General features: G+C 44.5%; 1 protein-coding gene across 1 annotated transcript in view; it reads right to left on the reverse strand.

The window, feature by feature from the left end:
• SH3GL2 (SH3 domain containing GRB2 like 2, endophilin A1) overlaps window positions 1-15,372 on the reverse strand; it is a 132,196-nt gene that overhangs the window by 116,300 nt on the left and 524 nt on the right. The window lies entirely within an intron of this gene.

Consider the following 15,372-nt stretch of genomic DNA (forward strand, 5'->3'; position numbering starts at 1 on the left):
AGTGTCTTTGAGTTTTGAATTACTTAAACCTGCTAAATTACTCAATTTTTTCTAAGCTCATTTGGAAAAACCATATGTTTTCTGAACTTTCCCCATAAAGCAATTTTCCAAACACTGCCCCAATTAAATAATAATAAAATATTTTGAAAGTCATATGATTCCCATCCCCAATATAGGTGTATATGGTTAATTATGGTCCAATACCTAGCAAAGTGTATCCTGTTCTGAGCAACACAGATTAACTGATCATGAGTCTGAATAAAAGGGATAAAACAGTATATACAAGATGGTAGAATTCAAAAACTACATGTAAGTCTGGATCAGTATGCAAAGGGATCTTGTGGCACCTTTGAGAGTAATTGAACCTGCACATGCATGGCAGAAATAATGCAGTTTGACATCACTTTAACTGGCATGTCTCCATGTTATGGAATTCTGAGATTTGTAGTTTGTTGTGGCACCAGAGAGTTCTGAGAGAGAAAGCTAAATATCTCACAAAACTATGAATCCCAGAATTCAATAGCATTGAACCATGGCAGTTAAAATAGTGCCAAATTGCATTAATTCTTCACTGCAGATGCAAACTGAGAGAGTTGTAGGTAGCATAAGCTTTCCTAGACCAAAGTCACCTTCATCAGATGCATCAGATACATGCATCTGATGAAGCAGACTTATGCTTCCAACTCTTAGTCTCAAAGGTGCTGTTGTAATGTGTTGTCACATTGCTTATAAGTACCCCTTCCCTGTAAAAGTATTCTGCAAATGTATTCTGCTCAAAACAGGATTTTCTTGGCAAGTTTCTTCAGAGGGGAGAAACCATGCCTCTGAGGCTGAGAGAGTGTGACTTGCCCAAGGTTACCCAGCAGGTTTACATGACCAAGCTGGGATTCAAATCCTGATCTCCAGCCATAGTCCAATGCTCAGACCACTGCACCACAGTGACTCACCTCAAATGTGCTACAGAATCCCTTTGCATACTAATAAACAAGATGTTCAATTTATCTTTTGTAAGTTTTCCACATTGTCCTCTTTCACATGCATGTGTTTGCTTGGGGAGTGGAAGCAGAGGACCACTGCTGGCTATTGGCAGCAGTAGTGAACTATATTCCAGGATAGGCTTGAATTTAAGAGACCTTAAATTGATTTTATAGTACTATAACTTTCCATATTGGAAAAGTCCTGGAAATGCTAGTTCCAAAACGTGGAACCAATGCTTCTCCTATTAGCTAGCTGTTAGTCACATAGCTGACTTGGAAACAATAAAATGAAACAGAAATCTTTATTGCTTTAAAAAAAGCCTAAAGAGACAAGTACAAATGGACAAATGGAGAATATCAGTTAACTCTGTACGGATGCATAAACAACAGCTGGGCATATAAAAGCATTTTTTCCAACCCAAAAAAACCCATAGGTTTTAATTTTTACAAGGCTATGAAACTGCAAAGTCTGTGTGGAGGCAAATTAGGAGGCTGAAGAATAAATCAGGATAACCACATGGAAAGAAAAAAGGCCAGCTACAAACTGCAGTCATTCCTCTTAAAGGTTCAGCAGTGAGAATTTTTTCAGTAGGTCAGGCTGGCTGGCAGCACTGTAAATTGTTTTCCCTTTCCCAGTGCACATGCCTGGAACATCTGGAACAGTGCAGTTTGTAGATTCCCTTGCATGTTGCACTGAGCTCATTGCTACTGTCTCTGCAAAACACTATGACCTGGTTTATGGGGATTAGTCTACCAGGATTACGTGTAATAGCTCACACAAGACATGCAACTGTGTCTTTAGCATCCCTTCTAGTTCCATGATTTTCACTGCAGGACTGATCCATATGAAAAAAAACCCAGCTCTGTCTCTTACAACAGTGAAACAGTAACCTCTGCAGTGTTGCATTTGACATTTGGCAGCCCTGCAAAGCTCAAATGCCCCTTTCTCTTTCCAGCTGGAACTTCCAGCACTTTGCCAAATTGGTTTATGGCCCTTACATTTTACTCATTAGAAATGCCTTTAACACTGTTCCCAGAGGAAGCATTTGAAGCCTCTCTCAAATCCATTCTTCAATATGATTGACCTGCAGCCGGAGCCTTTGGCGGGTTACAGACGGGTAGGGGAGGACGTCTTGGAGGTGTATTCAGCTGAATGCGGAGCCTCCAGACGGCCCGCCCCGGGGGCGTGCTTCAGGTGTTGGAGCTTCCACACGGGGGGCAGTGAAGACACCTCACCTGGGTCCGTTTCGGACCCGGAGCTTCCATACCGCCGCCTCGGAGGACGCTGCAAAAAGAGAGGCAGCTTCCGCACGGGCGGCCCAAACCGCGGCTTACCCCATTCGGAAGTGGCTCATGACCCCCTTGAAGAGAAAGAGAAGAAGAAAGCAGGGGAGACCGTGAGGAATGCCCTGGCAGATTTTTTTCTGACAAGGAGAATCTGAAGGATGGCTCCTGTGCCATCATCTGTGATGTCAGAGTGCATTGTACTGTAATAGCATAAGCACATGAATAAATGTATCCCATTATCCACAGTTTGAGTCTGCCTATCATTCCTGATCTGTGCTGTGGGCATGTTTTGCCACGTGCCTGAGGGGGACACACACAAACACACACACACAAAAGGTCTCCTGGCGCCTGTTTTCCTGGGGCAAAAAGATACATCAGCTCCAACTGCCGATTGCCCCTTTGACAATGTATCAATCCCCCTCAAATTCAAGCTTTCCTAATGGCCCATTTGAATGTATCAATGGGGCACCCAGAGGACATCTATTGGGGGAAAGATTCAAACTGCTCCTCTGAAAGCTTTCATTGGACTAGGACCACCTTGGCCTAACGGCCCAGAGCCACAGGTGCCCATATATACCCGTGCGCAACTGTGCAAGACCCCAGGACGGCGATCGACATGGCAGAGCCACGCAGGAGGGTCCCGGTCCGAATCACTTATTGGACCGATGAGGAGGTCGGGATCCTCCTGGACTCCCTGATGCCACAGGCAGCTGCGAGAAGGGTGATGGCTAGCACCAACAAGCCCAACCGGGGGCATTTTCTCGAGGCATCTCGTGCCCTCCGAAACCAAGGGTTTCAAAGAACGCTGCACCAATGTAGAGTGAAGTTTAAAACTCTGAAGGCAGCGTTCTTTGAAACCCTTGAGGATTTTGGAGAGGCGCCCCCGGTTGACAGGCAGCCACCATTCTTCTCGCGGCTGAAGGACCTGTGGATCAGGGGAGATCGGCCCAGACCGGAAGATTGCCATCCTCCAGGTAAGCCAGAGCTCTTGCCATGCCCTGTCCTACCCTCCTTGACCCTTCCCTTGCCCTCCTCTCCTTCCTGCATGGTGCCAATGCCATCCCTCCTCTTCCCTTCTGCAGGCGTGCGGCCGAGGCGGAGGCGGAGGGAGGGAGGGCACCCTGCCAGGTCGCCCTCTCCATCATCCTCGGGGGACGAGGATGTCCCCGAGGGTGGGCCACAGCCAGGACCAGCTGCTGTGGCCCCTCCGCAGCCAGAGCAGGCTCCTCTGGCGGCAGGTAGGTCCCCAGGGTGAGGGGTGGGGGTTGGCTGCCTGCAGCCCCCACGACACTTGTGCCCTCGTCTGCCATGCCAGCATGGTAACTTGGGCCTTTCCTTCCTTTTTTCCAGGGCTTGAAGTCCTCGCTGCTGTTGCTGCCGCCGAGGAAGAGGAGCCTGGGCCGAGCCGCCGCCTGCCAGGAGAGCCAGGGCACTTGGCCCTCGATGCCAGTGCCCTGGATTGTGTCCTCCAAGCTCGGCAGCAAGGTAAGTGTAGAGGTGAACCCAGGGAAGGGAGTGGGGGCACCCAGAAACCCTGCCTGTGGGAGTGGGTGATGGGCTGCACAGGCTGATCCTAACCATCCTCTTTCTTTTCCCCCCACAGAGAACCGGACGGAGAGGAAGTTCGCTGCCCTGGAGGAGAAAGTGGACAAGCTGGCGGAGAGAGTGTCCTCCATGGAAGAGACCCTCCAGGAACTCCTCCGCCGGCTGCCCGCCCCACCGCCTCCTCCCCCTCCCTGAAGCAGCTTCCCTCCCCTGCCCCCTCTGTTATCCCCCCTTCACCCTCCCCCTTCCTTTTGTACATATTGTATATAGAAAAAAAGTTTTATTGTTGTTATTGTAAATAAAAAAGTTTATTTTTTAAAATAAATTTGTGTGGTTAATTATGCGCAACTGCGGCAGTGTGGCTGTGAGTGTGAATGGGACAGCTTAGGCGCAACTGTGCAGTCTAAAGCTAGGCAGGAGTGCTGTGAGGTAGCAATGTCCAAACTCTGTCCTTCCAGGCGTTTGGACTTCATCTCCCAGAATCCCAGACCACAGGGCAAGGTGGCTGGGGATTCTGGGAGATGAAGTCCAAACGCCTGGGAGGACAGAGTTTGGAGATTGCTGGTTTGGGAACCAGTGAGCCAGGCATGGTGGGAGGAGAGAACAGGAAGGGTAGAATAGAGTAGATAGGGCTGGGAGGGAACACATGTCCTGGGAGGCGAAATGATGTCTTTATGGGACATCATGGGACCTAGTGCCTTGTCAGTGCTCCCTGCCCCTTGATCCCAGGCCCTCTCTAGTTGCCCTTTGCCTTTGGGGGCAAGTTTAGAGGGCATCAAAAGGTCTTGGGCACATTCAAGCTCCGGGGTCTCTTTTTTTTTTCTTTGCCGGCTGGCGAATGCGCAGCTGCGCAGGGCTAAGCAGCGGCGGCAGAAAGCCTATGGGCACATTTAAAGTGCCCAAGCCCCTTTAAAACAAAGGTGGTCTCCTGCCAGCTGGTGATCAGCTGGTGTTGGCATCCTTGTCCGTTTGCACTTTGCCAGTGTCAGCAGCATCATAGATGCCTCCTCTCCTTTGGTCCCCGCGTTCCTGCTGAATCTGCAATGCGCAGCCACAGCTGTCTCCGCTGCCACCACTGTCCCCCTGCCATCTCCCCTCACATCCCTTGTACATATGTAAATATTTACAGTTTTAGCGTTTTTTATTGTTAGGTGAAAATGGCACAGGAATGTGTGTAGGGGTGCACTTTAAAGTCCAAACTTTCCAAGCAGCGCATGCGTACATGTTGCTCTAGGGTTAGGGTTACGAGGCTTAAAATGCGCCGCAGCTGTGCCTCAGCTTCCACAGCTGCATGGCAGCGGACGTTGCAATTAAAGCCTGACTGCAAACTGCACATGTTCCAAGACCCCAACTCACTATGCGACGGAGCTTTTAAATGGGCAACTTAAATTAGCGGCGTAGCAATTCTGGTGTGCCGGTGCAGCAGCTCTCATGGCTTCTTCCCCTTCTCGATATGTGTCAGCATTCAGGTAGGACTGCTCCAGTTTCTGCAAAATGTTTGGCTGGGACCATATAGCTATCAGGTCAGCCGTCTCAGTATGAGACCAAGACGTCCCCCTGCCTTTTTCCGGGGTGCTGGTGGATGGCTGAGCCATCCTGCCTGGTGGCAAAGGGGAGCCGCCACACAGCTGTGCCAGGAGCAGCCGAACTGTGCCCTTTCCCAGGTGAAAATGGCGCAGGAATGTGTGTAGGGGTTCACTTTAAATCCCAGACTTTCCCTTTTCACTTTCTACAACCAAAACATCCGCCGGCAAAACTTACAACTTCCCGCGGTTCTACCAACGCATGCGCACAAGTGGCTCTAGGGTTAGGGTTACGAGGCTTAAAATGCGCCGCAGCTGTGCCTCAGCTTCCACAGCTGCATGGCAGCAGACGTTGCAATTAAAGCTTGGCTGCAAACCACGCATGTCCCGGGACCCCGACCCATTACGCGATGCAGCTGACACGGAGCTTTTAAACCGGCAACTTATATTTGCGGCGTAGCAATTCTGACGTATCGGTGCAGCAGCTTACAGACGGAGCTGCGCAGGTACGTATCAAACAGAATCAGAAGCGGAAAAAAGCAGCACCTTTTTAATGCCGCTTCTTCCCGCTTGGGGCGTGCGGGGGGCGTGTTCATGGCGGCATTCAGGTAAGGGCCGTCTGAAGGCTCTACCTTCATGACGTCATGAGTACATCCCTTTTTGCCCGTCTGTAACCCACCTTTGACTTTCTTCTTTACTAGGCAGAAAGTAGGGGAGGGAGGTGCAAGAAACTGACATAGGATCACTAACACATTTTTCAAATTTTGTAATGCATGCTATGCCCAATTTACATAACCACAAATATACACCCTGGGCTGAAGTCACTGAAAATATTGTCACTTGATGTGCACAACCCCATTAGGGGCTAGCAAGTGAAACAAAAAGTTTGATCTGCAGTATGTCTTTATTCACTTCTTGCTGAAATACAATCTGAGTAACTCCCTTAACAATATCTAGAAAGGATCACAGCTATTTCTCATAATAGCTGCACCTAAAAATGCTACACAGCCAAAATAATAATATAAAAAATTACATAGCATATTGCTAAGGAAAGGGCACCTATTGCATAGGAATCTGTTTTCAATGTGAAGTATCTTTGGGAGCATTTCATACACAACATGGGAGGTGACCTGGGTTTGCCCTCTGTTATTCACTGTCCTGAACACACCCAGCCTTGTCTGATTTCAGAAGGTCAGCAGGGCCAGTAGTTTAATGGGGAACCACTGGGAAAATCAGGTCTCCAAATAGGTTTAGGAAGGAATGCAGTCTGAAATCTTGGCAAACTGCTGCCAGTCAGAGTTGATGATACGGCTCAGGATAAGGCTTCTTGGTACAATTTAAAGACTGATTTGCAAAGTATATAATACATAAATTTGTTGTTATTCTTGTGGGACTTAAAGCCATTTCCAAATTATAGTGACCCTATCATGATTTTGGTGGTCTGAGAGTATGTGACTTGCCCAAAGTCATCCAGGAAATGTGATTAATCTATAGATAAATACAACTCATGAAGTGGCCTGAGTCCATAAAAACTCGTGCTAAATTTTTTTTCCTTCCCAGTTATTCTCAAAGGTGCTATTATGTCTTTTGATTCTAAAATTAATTGCCCTTCCCCCATAGTTCTATATAAGAAGATGGCTGAGCCTCTGAAACAGGGTAGAGAAGCTTCAGATCTGAGCTCAGAGTTTTAGTCTTAAAAGGCTTATAGGTTAACATTACTGTACATACTCATCTATAGAAATTTAAGTAAAAAATCAACCCAAAAAACTGGGTCAACTTATCCATGGGTCAGTGTAAGCACTGTACCTTATCTCTTATCTAAAAAGGAACCATCCCCTTCTCTGAGTAGAGTGATGAAAGGTGAAAGCTTAGTCTGTCCCAAGAGAAACTAAAAGAAGCACCAACCCTCTATTCTCTCCACTGCAGTGCCACTTCTGGCCTTTTTCAATGGCTGGCTGAGAGAATGGCCACAGTGGCTGCTCTTTGGCACTTCATCTGAAAGGAGTGCCAAGAGACTGGAGGGGGTTGGTGCTTCTTTTAGGTCCTCCCAGGACAAACTAAACTCTCATCTTTTGCCACTCTTTTCAAAGAAACAAAGGGTTCTTTTTTTATATATGAGTTAATTTGTTGTTGTGTGCCTTCAAGTTGCTTCTGATGTACTGTTACCCTAGCACAGCTTTTCTTGGCAAGTTTCTTTTAGGGGGGTGACATCGCAAAGAGGCTGAGAGAGTGTGACTTGCCCAAAGTCATCTAGAGAGTTTACACAGCCAAGCTGGGATTTGAACCCTGGTCTCCAGAGTCATAGTCCGACACTGAAACCACTACATCATGACAGCTCACAGAGTTAATACTGTACCTTAACCCTTGCCTTTACGTCCCTTTTGACATGTACACATTTTCTTAACCCTGGCTGTGCTTGGGTCACCTGCTTGACATATGGCACAACCACTACTTACCATAGTCCCCTCCTCATCCATCAAGCCTTTAGGGTGAGCACAAACAGTAATGCCTTTTATGAGTCCATTGACATAGTTTTCCTTTACTTTGTCTTTTATATCCGTTTTACATGTCCCTAAGTTTTACCCTTGACTTATCTATGAATCATATCAAAATCCTTAATATGGGCTTCAAAATCTGCCCTCAACTTACGCATGAGGTCAACTTATACACAAGTATGAACAGTACTCTCAAAAGATAATAATGGATTCACTGCCACTTAGGGCACGTCATTTCATTAATAATATATTATTTATTTATTTTTTTATTTATCTATTTAAATAGAAGTGCCCACTTCGGCAGCACATATACTATTTAAATAGAAAGTGGCCTCCCTTGAAAAACAATATTTAGGAGAAACAATTAAATACTAATCATTATATGAAAAAAACCTAACAACATTGCACTAACATTATGATACGGAAACAGAACACGGTCTAATTTTTATTTTTAAAACAAACGTGTTGGAGATAAGATCATGCCAAGTACTGCTCCCGATATTATTTGATTGCTTTTCTCCCTATCGGTGATACTGGCTTGGGTTGGTTGAGAGCTGCAGTCAGATAATATCTGGGGAGCTACAATTGCCTATTTCTGCTCTAAAAGTTAATATAGACAGGCCTAAATCCTGTTGGGTAGTACTGACTAGATTAGACAGTCCAATTAATAGGATTTACCCAGGTGTTGACTCATAATTCAACATTTGATTGACTAGGTCTACTCTTGTTGGGAGATCCAGCATGGTGTAAGGAGCTGTAGCTCTGGAGATCAGGGTTTGATTCTCCACTCAACCATGGGAACCCACTGGATGACCTTGGCTGAATCACACACTCTCAGCCCCAGAAAGCCCTGAAAAGAGAGTCACTTTAGACTTGGCATATGCTGGAACAACTTGAAGGCACACAACAACAATGTACATAATATATTAACAGCAGGCATTGTATAGCCACCAGCTCTTGACCCTTCCACCATTCCTTCATGCTGAAGTAAAAATATCACTATGCTCGGATCTGGAGCCATAAACATAGTTTTCTGTTCATCCAGTTCCAACATCCAAAGCTCTTAGGCAATTGAGGTCTAGCACAAGACCTCTGGGGCTAGGGCAGGTGTAAGCTAGACCCAGCATTACACTATAGCTGCTTGGGAGTGGGAAGGAGTTGCCTCTAATAATTTGATCTCCTGGCTCCTTTGGTTTCTCAATGGGCCCCCAATTTGTGTTTTCAAACACCGATTTGATGCATGGATACTTTGCACTTGAAAAAATATGATGCTTAACTTTAAAATATAATGTGGTAGGGAAGACTGACATAGAAGGCCAAGGAAAGAACTTGACAGCCAGGTCAAAAACCAGGCAAGAGATTTAGTCCAAAAATTCACAAAGAATGAGAAAATGGGCACAGCTCCTCTTTATAAATGATAAGGAAAGATAAATGGGAGCCGTGTGTGGGCGTCTTGTTAGATTATGCTAATTGGGCAACAAAATAGGTTAAAGAGGTGAGGAGAGGGCAAGAGGTTGTGGATCTTATTTCCTCAACTCTGACCATACGCATTTCCTGAAGGACAAGCTAGTTTAAATGCAAATCTCTGGGATGCCATATTTTATTTCAGGAGAGTTGTTTTATTTTTGGCACAGACTTTTCAGTTTTCTGCAATGCAATGGGTTTAGCTTGTTTATCCAGTCTTTTTTTTTAAAAGATAGAAGTGATTAACACATTGTTTAAAAACTGAAACAAGAGCAAAAACCTCTAAAGTTATACTCATGGCTGCACAAGAGAAGGAGGGAAGTTGGAATTGGTTTAAAAGTCAGATGCATAAAATGTGACTTCACTAATAAGTTACATTCTAGGATTTCAGAATGCAAAATCACTTTTCATTGCAGGCAAACCGGTGTTTAAATGATAGAGTCATCAGATATTTGCATTCATTTGAAAGTTTTAGAGATTCAGTCCTCCCATTCCACACACTCCGAGTATAAATTCAGCTTGGACTTCATTGTCATGGGATTTTTGTCACTAGTCAAACAAGAAGTGGAGGGACATGTCACCTGTTGTCAGAGGAATATCACACTAATAGTCCCTGCTTCAAAATGAGCTTGCCCAAACTTTGAGATCTTTGGGGGGAGGGGGGCTTTCTCTTGGCCGTACCACCATCACAGGTACATTTGGTGAGGTTATGGGGGAGAGCATTCTTGGTAGCTGCTCCCAGACTGTGGAACTCTCCCCATGGGAGACCTGGGCATTCCCCTTGCTGTTCTCCTTCCACCGACAGGTAGAGACCTACTTATTTATTTAAGCATTATTTATGTATTCCTTTATTTATGGATAAGTATAGCAGTTTGATACCTATGTAATTTCCATGGGTCCATGGAGTGAAGTGGTTCAGAGGAGGGCAGCTCACCAAAGTACAAATCCCAGGATTCCATACAAAGGAGCCATGACAGTTAAAGTGGTCTCAAATTGCTATAATTGTGCAGTGTGGATGTACGGTTGGACTTTGGTAACCACTGGGGATCTGTTATAGACCCTCCCCCCGATACCAAAAAAGTCAGGACCCCATTGTTCTTAATGGTGATGTGACATGTGTGCACCTACTAGTGCAGCGGCGTTCATGTGCTGCCATTGGGGACAATGGGGTTTGCCCTCCATGTATGCTTAAATCCGCAGACAGCAAGCCTACAGATAAGGAAGCCCCAGTATATTCCAAAAGTGCTGATGTTTTAATTTAGTAGTTTAATTTTAAAAACCACAACATTTTAGTATTAGGTTTTAATTCATGGTGTGAGCTGCCTTGGGTCCCATTCTGAAGAAATAAACTCAAAACCCTGCCTAGTGAAACCTGCAGGATACAAATATATAAATAAATAAAATCAAAAGCCTGTCTAGTGAAGGATTTCCCCAACCCCTGAAAATACTACAGGCTTTCAAACATCTGCATGGTAACTACAGGAACATTTTCTCCTCTTAATTCTCAACCAAGCTGACCAGATAATTTAGTCACATGAGGGCTGCATCCACACTGCAGAAACAATCCAGTTTTATACCACCTTAGCTGCCATGGCTCAATGCTAGGGGATCCCGGGAACAATAATTTTGTGAGACATTTAGCTTTCTCTGTCAGAGCGCTCTGATGCCACAACAAATTACAATTCCCATCATTCCATAACATTGAGCCATGGTAGTTAAAGTGGTGTCAATCTGGATTATTTCTGCAGTGTGGACACAACTGTAGTCATCTTTTTTTGCATATTCCACAAGAAACCAGACTCACAAGATGGGCATTCTACAACATTGTCACCTGATGAGCTGTAAACAATGCCCCTGAATTTAGGATCCTCCAGTGTATTATTTATTTATTTATTTATTTATTTATTTATGGGATTTATGGCCTGCCTTTCTACCAAAATGGGATTCAAAGCAGCTTGTATACGCATGTTTGTGGTTTGTTCTAACAAATCTGTTGCATTTGTACTGGCTGCACTTCAAATAAGAAGAGATGACAGCTACACAACACAAACGTTCTGCTTTTTTGGCTTTGGGTGTTTAAGTATTAAGGAATACCCTCAATTCTGAGCCCATAGAAGTCCCTGCAGACATGAAGCATTTTTATGCCACACAAAACATTAAACTTCTCATGGGATCAGAAGTTAAATCCCATGGGATCTGAGGTATTAAGGTACTCAGTGGAATTTTTCATTTGTTTGCATGAGAGTTAATCTAATCATTTTTGTTCTTGGCCAGCAACTGAATGGCAGAAACATGGCTTCCCTTCTCCTGAACAGATTCAAACTTCAAGGGCTTTTGATATGGCGAAGAATGACAGGAAAAGATGCAGTTTGGAAAGTAAGACAGCTACACATGTTTGCCATGGCTCTGATGGACCATACCAGGTTGATCTCAATGCTACTGGAAAATTGTTGCTATACATCCCACTTCCCTAGGGAAGTATTTGCCAAAACTTACCCACTTAAGTATATCTAAGAGCTTGTAGTTAATGTAATTTTTTTTGGAGATCAAATAAGAGAAGATGAAGTACGAACATTTTAAGGCACTACGCATCTGCAGAACTGCTCAGTCGGCCCAGAAGGTCTACATCCCAACCATATAAGATGATGCAGTGGTGCAAGGTTTGGAAACAGATTGTGCTGCCCTGCATCCTGAATGCAGATTTGCTGGGTGATATTTTAAATGGCTTGATGCAATTGCGAAGGCACTTCCCAAGAAGAATTACATAATATGTAGCCTTTGTAGCATGCAAAGTAAAGAGAAATGCTTCTCTGTGATCTCATAGATCTTAAGAATCTTTCCCCCCCTCCCTTTCCTCACATCTACACAGATACAATATCAGGCTTCTCAGGTTTACATCTACATAGGGATGATCAAATTATAATCCTTGGTTTGCAGCATAAGAGCACAATCTAATAGTGCCATGGTTGCTTCAAGCCTATACACACTTAACAGGGAGGAAGTCCTATTGAACTACTGGGATTTACTTCTGAGTAGACTAAATACAAAATTGCTCTACATATTAGACTTTTTCAAACAGTGTGGCTACCGAGTTCATCATGCACACTACAGTCTGGTGGATACTCAAGATGACATTTTCAACTAACATCCCTTTCAACCAAAAGCAATAAACAGAGGGTTCTTCTTGCTGTTTTGTGCCTTCAAGATGTGTCCAACTTAACAGCAAATCTAAAGAGAACCTATCATGAGGTTTTCTCAGCAAGATGTGTTCAGAGGAGGCTTCTTTTGAGGCTGAGAGTGTGTGACTTGCCCAAGGTCACCCAGTGGATTTCATGGCCAAGCTGGGAATCGAACTCCATAGTTCAATGCTCAAACCACTATGCCATGTTGGCTCTCTATAGAGGGTTCTGTCCTCTCCCTATATTAAATCTTTGCCCCCTATAAATACATGATTATGAAACCAGGTTGACTATCCATCATGCAAAACTATGACAAAAAAACAACAACCAACCAACCAACCTTCTTTAACTGAGTGTTTCCTACACTGCAGAAAGCATGCAGTTTGGCACCACTTTAAGTGATGTAGCTCCATTCTATGAAACCCTGGGATTTCTAAAGCTCTTTTGCCTTCTCGGGCAAAGAGTGCTGGTGTCTCCTCAAACTAGAAATCCTAGGATTCTGTAAGATGGAGCGTTGGCAGAGCAACATGAAGCAACTCCAGTCCAAGGCAACTCCACATGGTGCTTTGGAAGGAGAATGTCAGCATAGCCTGGAAAGAAAGTTGAATCCATCTGCTAGCAGAGAAGAGAGCTGCTGAGGGAGGGAGGAATCAGAGAAGGAGAAACTGGGATGTGTAAAGAGGGAGGGAAGAGGACCTTGGTCTTGAAGTTGGGAGGGATTTCATCCCCAGGGACAAGGCAGGGAGGGAGCAGTTTGGGAGATGGCAGCCCAGGAAGGGTCCTCACCAGGGCAAGGTCACTACTGGGGGTTGGCTGACCAGCCATCCTCCTTTTCCAGAACTACATTCCTACAGTCCCACCTTCTCTCCAGGGAGAATCCCAAAAAGTCCTCCATTTTGAGCAGGACTGAGAAGCACGAATTGACATTTCGGTGACTGTTTTGAGCTTTTCCTGGGTCACGGTTCTTGAATGTCCTCCATTTTGAGCAAGAAAAATTCAAGAAGCCTGAATTTCCATTTCTGGGAATGTGTTGGAGAGTTAGGTGGGTCGTGTCCTCCATTTTTCCAAAATGTCCTCCTTTGTGCAGAGGACATACGGTCCTCCTGGGGGGGGAGGACTCTTACATAATCTGAAGCCCAGCTGGGCAAGCAGCAAAGAGTTAGGTAGCAGTCTGGAAAGAGTCCCATCCACCATACCACCCCTGCCCTGGCAGGTTGGGCCCTCTGCCTGTCTGAAGGATGATGGGCTTGCTTCCTCCTCTGGATCCCCCCCATCCCTCTGGGAATTGATCTAGCCCCAGCCTTGGTATGGAAGATCCACATCCACTAATCCTCTCTGGGCAAAGGGGAGATCATGGGGCTCAGAGGGGGAGAGAGAGAGAGAGAGGAGAGAGTTATTGTTATATTACACTGTAGGTATTACTTTGTTAAAAGAAGGAGATTGCTGTGCTCAGAGAAGGAGAGTGTGCATTCTAGATATTATTTCGCCAACACATGGAGACCATTAGGCTCAGTGTGTCTGTGTTTGTGTCTGTATATTATAGATATACTTTTTAAGAAAACACAGATCATTGGGCTGTGTGTGTGTGTGTGTGATAGATATTGTTTTGCTAAAACATGGAGGTCATTCGGCTCAGTGTGTGTGTATCTCTGTGTTATAGATATAATTTTAATAAAAACACAGATGATTGGGCTGTGTGTGTGATAGATGTCATTATTTTAAATAGGATGATTGCTGGGCTCAGTGTGTGTCTGTGTCCTTCTCCTTGCTCCCCTTTGCTGCCAGGGCACTGCTAGTCTCTCTCTCTCTCTCTCTCTTCTTCTCTCTCTTCTCTCCGACCCTGCGGCATTCCCAGGGAGGAGGGAGGGGGCCGTGTGAGGGGACCCTTCCCTTCCAAACCCAACTGGGGGCTTATAGGGACCCCCTCCCTGTGGCAAAGCCCCCCTCCACCAGACCCCTCACACTTCCAGCCTCCCTCTCTGTCAGACCCGAGCCAGTGAAGCCCCCCCCCAAAAAGAACTCCCCACAGCGCCCCCTGGAGGCAACCTGCAAGGACGGCCTCTGCAGAAAAGGGGCAGAAGGGACCAGGAGAGACCCCAGTCTGGGCAGAGAAGGGCATAGGGACCCCAGGGCCTGCCCTCTATGCCAACCTTTGCCCAAGAGGAGCCCACAAAGGAAACACCCCCCAAAGCCTCAGTAGCACTAAGCAGCAGGATCTCCCCTCTCTGCTATATAACACATACACAAATATACAGGTATAGGTTTTGTCAGCTACTCTTCTTCTCGCACACACACACACACTACAGGTTACTTAGGCATATAGGTGTGTGTGGGCAATATGTTGCACCTAGTATATTCCATTATTTTAGTACACTATATATGTGTGTGTGATTTTAAACTATAGTATATTAGTTATGTTATTTGATTTATGATTTATTAATATGTCATCATAATCTATAATTTATATAATTATTAATTTATAATTATAAATTCTATATTACAACACTATATATTATGATTATATTTATAATATAATCATATGTCATACATATTTACATACATATATGTAAAAATAGTTAGCTGTATAATCTAGTGTCTCCAGCTATTTACTATTATATATATATTATACACACACACCACACTATATTTTACTATATATACACTATATTTTACTATGTGTGTGTGTATATATATATATATATAGTAAAATAGTAGCTGAAAATATATATCTAGTATTTCCAGCTATTTTATTATATATACGATACTATATATATAAATATATATTTTACTATTATATATATATATATATATATATGTACACACACTATATATATATGCACACACACATAGTGTGTGTGTGTGTGTGTGTGTGTGTATATATATATATATATATATATTATAA

The sequence above is a fragment of the Sceloporus undulatus genome, chromosome 2 (assembly GCF_019175285.1).
Source record: "Sceloporus undulatus isolate JIND9_A2432 ecotype Alabama chromosome 2, SceUnd_v1.1, whole genome shotgun sequence".
Lineage (NCBI taxonomy): Eukaryota > Metazoa > Chordata > Lepidosauria > Squamata > Phrynosomatidae > Sceloporus > Sceloporus undulatus.